This window comes from Peromyscus leucopus, chromosome 14 (assembly GCF_004664715.2).
Source record: "Peromyscus leucopus breed LL Stock chromosome 14, UCI_PerLeu_2.1, whole genome shotgun sequence".
Classification (NCBI taxonomy): domain Eukaryota; kingdom Metazoa; phylum Chordata; class Mammalia; order Rodentia; family Cricetidae; genus Peromyscus; species Peromyscus leucopus.
In genome coordinates, this window is record NC_051075.1 from 23,777,076 (window position 1) to 23,783,589 (window position 6,514).

Here is a 6,514-nt window from a genome sequence, read left to right on the forward strand (position 1 = left end):
ATAAGAATGTTATAAAAAAAAATTACAATTGAAAGAAAAAATCGAGATGTGATATCTTATACTTGCAATCCCAGCACTTGGGAGACTCGAGCAGGAGGAGAACCAAGAGTTCAAGACCAGCCTGGGCAACATTATGAGTTCGAGGCCAGTCAGGATACAGACTGAGTCCTTGTCTTGAGAATAAAGAAGGAGAAAAAGAAAGGGAGAAGAAGAGAAGGAAAAAGGAACGAGTTTCCAGTAATGAATAAACAAGATCGCCCAAACAAAACTAATCTAAGTATACTAGAACATAAAATAAATAATGAGGCACTGGTCAGTATCTTATCCTAGGTGGGATAAACAGACTGTTGTGAGAGAGAGCCTCACACAGCCTAGGTGGCCTAGAATTCAACCGAGGGGGACTTGAACTCCCAATCCCCTGCCTCTACTCCCCAGTGCTGGGACTACAGGCATGCACCACCTCACCTGGAAATAGATTTTTTTTTAAACTATATTTTTGTTCCTTTTGTGCTTTGGTGTGTGTGTGTATGTGTGATATGTGATATGTGGTGTGTATGTGTGCATGCATGCATGCGTGCGTGCATGTGTGTGTGTGTGTACGAGAGAGAGAGAGAGAGAGAGAGAGAGAGACAGAGACAGAGACAGAGACAGAGACAGAGACAGAGATGGAGACAGAGACAGTGACGGAGAGAGACAGAGAGAGCCCAGGCTTTATGGGGGCCCACAGAGGCTCCCTAGTAAGGCCTTACTCAAGGTCAGAAAGTCTGAGCTTGCTTTGCCCAGCTGGGCTGCATAATGGAATGATTTGGCCAAGGGCGTGGTTACCAGGTGTTTTGAAGGGTCTAAACTTGGTGGTACTTTATATCTTGACCTTGGAAGAGGGAGGTCTTTTGCCCATCCCTTGATGATGGATAAAAGGCCCATTATGAACAAAGTCAGGGCGACTGGGTATTGACCCGGGGCCCTCCCGAAGCGATCCTGTGTCTCTGTCTTTCTCTCCATCTACGTCTATATTTCTATCTAACATTTCCTCATTCCTCACTCCTCCCCCCAAGAACCCTTTGACAGGTCAGAGTCCAGCTCCGACCTGTCTGGCCTTGAACTCTGTTCTTCTGTTTGACCTCCTGATCACTGGTATTATGGACTTGTAACACCACATCCCTTTGATTTTGATTTTCTATTTTCTTCCTCTTCATTTTGTTTTCTTTTTTTGGGGGGGGTGGGGGGACTCACTATGTAGTGTAGGTTGGCTTAGAGCTGTCAATTCTCCTGCCTTAGCCTACAGAGCAGTGATTCTCAGCCTGTGGATCTCGACCCCTGTGACAGTTAAACAACCTTTTCACAGTGGTTGCCTAAGACCATTGAAAACCACAGATATTTACATTACGATTCATAATAATAGCAAAATTACAGTTATGATGTAGCAACACCATAATTTTGTGGGTGGGGTCACCACAGCATGAGGAGCTGTATTAAAGGGTCGAGTCATTGGGAAGACTGAGAACCACTGCTCTAGAGTATTTAGAATACTGGCCTATATTTCCATGTTCCCCCAACCTTGAGCTTTTCTTAAGGAAACCTGAGAGCAGGAGGATAAAAATCAGAAGGCTCTACTTCAAACAAACAGATCTAAGAAGGAACAGAACCTAATGGAAAAGGAGTTCTAGAATAAAACATTTCTACAACTGAAAATCCAAAGTGAACAGGGCACCTGAGGGGCCCATTCCATGGGTTTCAAAACAACTGAGGAGCAGGAGAAATCACTCAGTGTTAATCCTTCTGCACCACAAGGACCTGGACCTGAGTTTGGATCCATGTAACAATCCAGGTGTTGCTTAAACGCCTGTTACCCCAGCCTCAAGAAGGGAAGAAACAGGAAGACAGCCAGGGGGCTGGCTGATCAGCCACCTGCCCAAGAAAATACAAGCCCCGGATGTAAGGAGAGACTCTGCCTCGAAAGGGGAAAACATGGGTGATGAAAGAGGACATTCTACTCCCTGCTGCCTCTGCACCCTCACACTCACACAGACAAATAAAAGGTTTATTTTAACATTCCCTATCCCCCAAAATTAAATACACATCACTGTAAATTTTCAGAGCAACACCAGGCATAATGGTATATGCCTTTAATCCTAGCACTTGGGAGGCAGCCTGGTCTACAAAGCTAGTTCCAAGACAGTCAGGGCAACACAGAGAAACCCAGTCTCAAAAAAAAACTACAAAATAATAATAATAATAATAATAATAATAATAGTAGTAGTAGTAGTAGTAGAACAAGGAGAATAAACAAGTGGTCCTGTCTTAGGTGAGTGGTTTCCAAATGCATTCACAAGGTCTAGGATTTGACAGTTTCTTTGGGGAGGTATGTTAGTTTCTTTTATTGTCTATTCTTTTCTTCTATGATAAAATACTTGATAAATGCAACGTAAGGGGATAAGTGCTTATTTTCAGCTTTCAGTGTGAGCAGTCACTGCAAGGAAGGCTTGTAGTGGGAACATTACACCCATAGTCAGGAAGGAGAGAGAGAAAAATGTTGGTGTTCGGCAAACTCTTCTCTCTCTGGTCTGGAATGCCAGCCATGGGAGATCGCAAACTAAATTCAAAGTGTGTCTTCCTTCCTCGGTTAAACCTTTCTAGAAATCCTTTCTTTTTAAGCACACAGTATCCCCAGGCCGTCTCCCACCCAAGTGCTAACCAGGCCTGATCTTGCTTAGCTTCCTAGAAGAGATGAGATCAGGTGCGTTCAGGGTGGTATGGCCATAGACTAGAAACACTTTCATAGGTATACCCAGAGATGTGTTTCCATGGTGATTCTAAATCCATTCATGTTTGCAGTAAAGGTTAACTGTCACAGCTCTACCCTTGTCAACTGGGCACATCACTTTTTTTAATTGTACTTCATTTGGTTTAGGGAGATGGTTCATGGGAAAGGGTGCTTGCTGTGAACGCACAGGATCTGCTTTCAAAACCCCACCAACCACATTTATTTACTTACAGATTTATTTCATGAGCATTTATCTACACGTATGTATGTGCACCACATACATGCCTGCTACCCTGCAGAGTTCGGAAGAGGTCACTAGAGCCCCTTGAATTGGGGTAAAAGATGGTTATTGTATCAGTCAGGGTTCTCTGGAGAAACAGATAGAACTGATAGAATATATACATTCTATATATGTGTATGGGATTTTTTAGCATGGCTTACAGGTAAAGATTATGGTCTGGCTGTTCCAATAATAGCTGTCTCCTGATGGAAAATCCAAGAACCCAGTGGTTGTTCAGTTCTCAGGCTGGATGTCTCAGCTGGTCTTCCATATATGCAGGAATCCTGAAGAAGTAGACTCTACTACCAGTGAAGGAATGGTCTTGCCAATGAGAGTGAGGGCAAGCAGACAAAGAGAAAAAGCTTCTTTCTTCCATGTCCTATATACATCTTGCCACCAGAAGGTGTGGCCCAGATTTAAGGTGGATCTTCCCACCTCAGAAGATCCAGATTTAGGGTAGGTCTTCCCACTTCAAATAATTCAGTCAAGAGAAAGTATACCCAACTGCTTGGGTTTTAGTTAATTCTAGTGTAGTCAAGTTGACAATCAAGAATAGCCATCACAATTATGAGCCACCATATTGGGTGCCAGGAACTGAACCCAGGTCCTCTGCAAGAGCAACAGGTACTCAACCAGAGCCATCTCTTCACCCTCCCCCTCCCTAAACCAGATTAAAACAAAACAAAGACTATACATACATGCCTGTAACCCCAGCATTGGAGGGTGGAGACAGGTGAATCCCAAGAGCTTACTGGCTGACCAGCCTAGCTCAAACTGTCCGTTTCCAGTCCAGTAAAAGACCATGTCTTTTAAATAAGATAGATTAGTGGCTCATTTAATCCCAGCAGAAACAAATGGGTTTCTGTGAGTTCAGGTCAGCCTGGTCTACACAGTGTAAACTAAAACTCCTGAAAAGAAACTATGTTTGCAGAAACTGAGTGATTCAATTTTCAGTACTGTGGAGAGACTGAGAGGTCGCAGATCCAGAGGGTAATTACCTCACTCGGGGCTAGTTCTAGCCCTTTGGAGCAGCCACAACTAACATCTTGTGACTAATGGGAACCTTTTGTTATCTATTAACTTAGCAGACCAATACCAATCCAAAAGCCTATAGATACTGTAAGCAAGTGTTAGAACAGCTCTGGCAGCTGGAGCCACAATGGGACAGCTCAGCTCTGGAGGGAAAGGTGTCCTGACTGTTCGGGAGTCAGGCAATACCTGGTGTGGTGGGGGATGGTCTCCCCGCAGGATATAGCAATCCTGCTCCTCTCCTGGAGAGCCGCTACAGCTGATTTGCTCAGCTCCTACTTAAGGGAGCTTCCTAGCAGAGCTCTGCTTCTTCAGCCCAAGACGGTGCTTCTTTTGTTTCACTAAAGGGGAAACGCCTACAGAAATGTAGCAATCTCCTCGGCTCCTGCAGAAAGTTGTTACTTTTTCTGCTCCGCCTTTGCTAGGTTCCCTAAGGGATGTCTCAGCAAGGTTCTGTTCAGCTTCGCCTTGCTTAGGCCCTCTAAGGGAACGTCTCTGCAAGGTTTTTTCTGCTCAGTCCCCTAAGGGAGTCTTGGCAAGGTTCTTCTCGGAGCTGGCAAATGAAGATCTTCACACCCAAGACTCTTTTGACAAGAAAGAGATGTATTTGGGAAGGAGGAGTCCAGGAGAGTGGCTGCCTCTACCAGGGTGGGAAAGAACAGCCAACAACTGAACAGGCAGAGGGGCTTATATAGGGCTTCTGAGGGGTGGAGTTTCTCCAGGGAGATTTTCTGTTCAGGGATTGGTTAGTTTCACTGGTCAGGGGCAGAGATGGCCCTAATTTCAGAGCCTGTTTCTTCCACTGGCCTTTCTTAGCTTTTCGGCTCTAACTCTAAGGCCAGGGCGTATTTCTTTCACCGCCTCTGACTCCAGGGACAAAGTGTGTTTCTTTGGCACTGGTTTCAGAGTCGGGGCATGTTTCTTTGGTTCTGGGTTCAGGGATAAAGTGTTTCTTTCACTGGCTCAGGTCCCAGATCTAGGCTGTGTTGCTTTCACTGGTCCTGGGCTCCAGGGTCAGGGTGGGTTTCTTTGGCTGGCCCCTTTTTCCTACAGACACCATCTTGGGCCTAGAGAAAAGCTTCCCCCATCTCCTGCATGACCCACCAATGTATTTGAATCTTGCCTTGATTTGTGACTTTCTTTGTTTTGTAAAGCTATAAAAACTTCTTGAAACCTCTTCCATTGGATGCATGGAATTTGGGGTAACCCAACTCTGTGTTCCTGGGCCATGGTCACTCAAAATGGCTATGGAATAAACTACCTCTTGTTCCTTTAAGATGAGGGCTGTGGTTTTGTATTGAAACTAGTGAATTACAGGCCAGCTAAAGCTACATATGAGACCCTGCCTCAAATAAAATAAAATAAAAATAAGCAATAAAGGGAGACTCCTATCCTCCTCTTCCATCCTCCATGTGTATGCACACAAATAAATGCCACACGCATGTGCATTTATCCCCACACACACTCACACACATCACATATAAATAAACAAACTTTTAAAGATGAATTGCACCATCTTCAAGTTTTCAGGACACAGGCAGAACTGCAGCTGGTTTCTTCTCAAGAGTGTAATTCACACTGCCCCTAACACAGTCCCTGATATCGTGTACTTGCTCCTCCTGAACTCATGAGCTGGGCCTCCACTGTTCTATTTCTCTTAGCATTCTGGTTTTCTTTTCTTTTTCTTTTCTTTTTTTTTTTTTGGGGGGGGGTTTCAAGGCATTTCTTTCTGTCTGTCCTAGGACTCGCTCTGTAGACCAGGCTGGCCTCTAACTCAGAGATCCACCTCCCTCTGCCTCCCAAGTGCTGGGATTAAAGGTGTGCGCCACCACCACCCAGCTCATCTGGTTTTCTAAACTCCCACCAGAATGGCCCTGTTAAGCTCTGCTTACAGTATTCTAGGGCTTCTCTAGCCTGCAGCTTCCAATTCTCCCCCATTTCTCCTGCAAACTAGTTCTAAAGGCCTAAGAAGCACATAAGTTTATCACAGAAAAGTCCCAGTCCCCAATTTTCTGTATTAGTTATTTTTCTCGTTGTAACGAAGTATCTGATAAAAACCAATTTAAGGAAGGAAGGGTTTGGCTCAGAGTCTGAGGACACAGTCCATCAGGAGAGGGGAGGGATGGTGGTGGATGTGGAAGATGGCTGCCATGCTGTATCTGCAAACAGAGAGAGGTAAGTGTGGGTGCTTAATTTGTTGTCTTTTTATTCACCCCCAAACCCCAGCCTACAGGATGGTGCTCCATTCAGGCTAGGTCCTCCCTCCTCATTTTTATCATCCTGGAAGCATGCTCACAGACACACACAGGTGCCTAACCATAAGTTTTCTCCGGTCCTCAGAATCTCTCCAATCCACGTCCCACAGCCACTTGGTCCCAAATAAACACACACAGGCTTACATTATTTTTAAACTTACCAATACCTCTACATCTTGTTTCTCC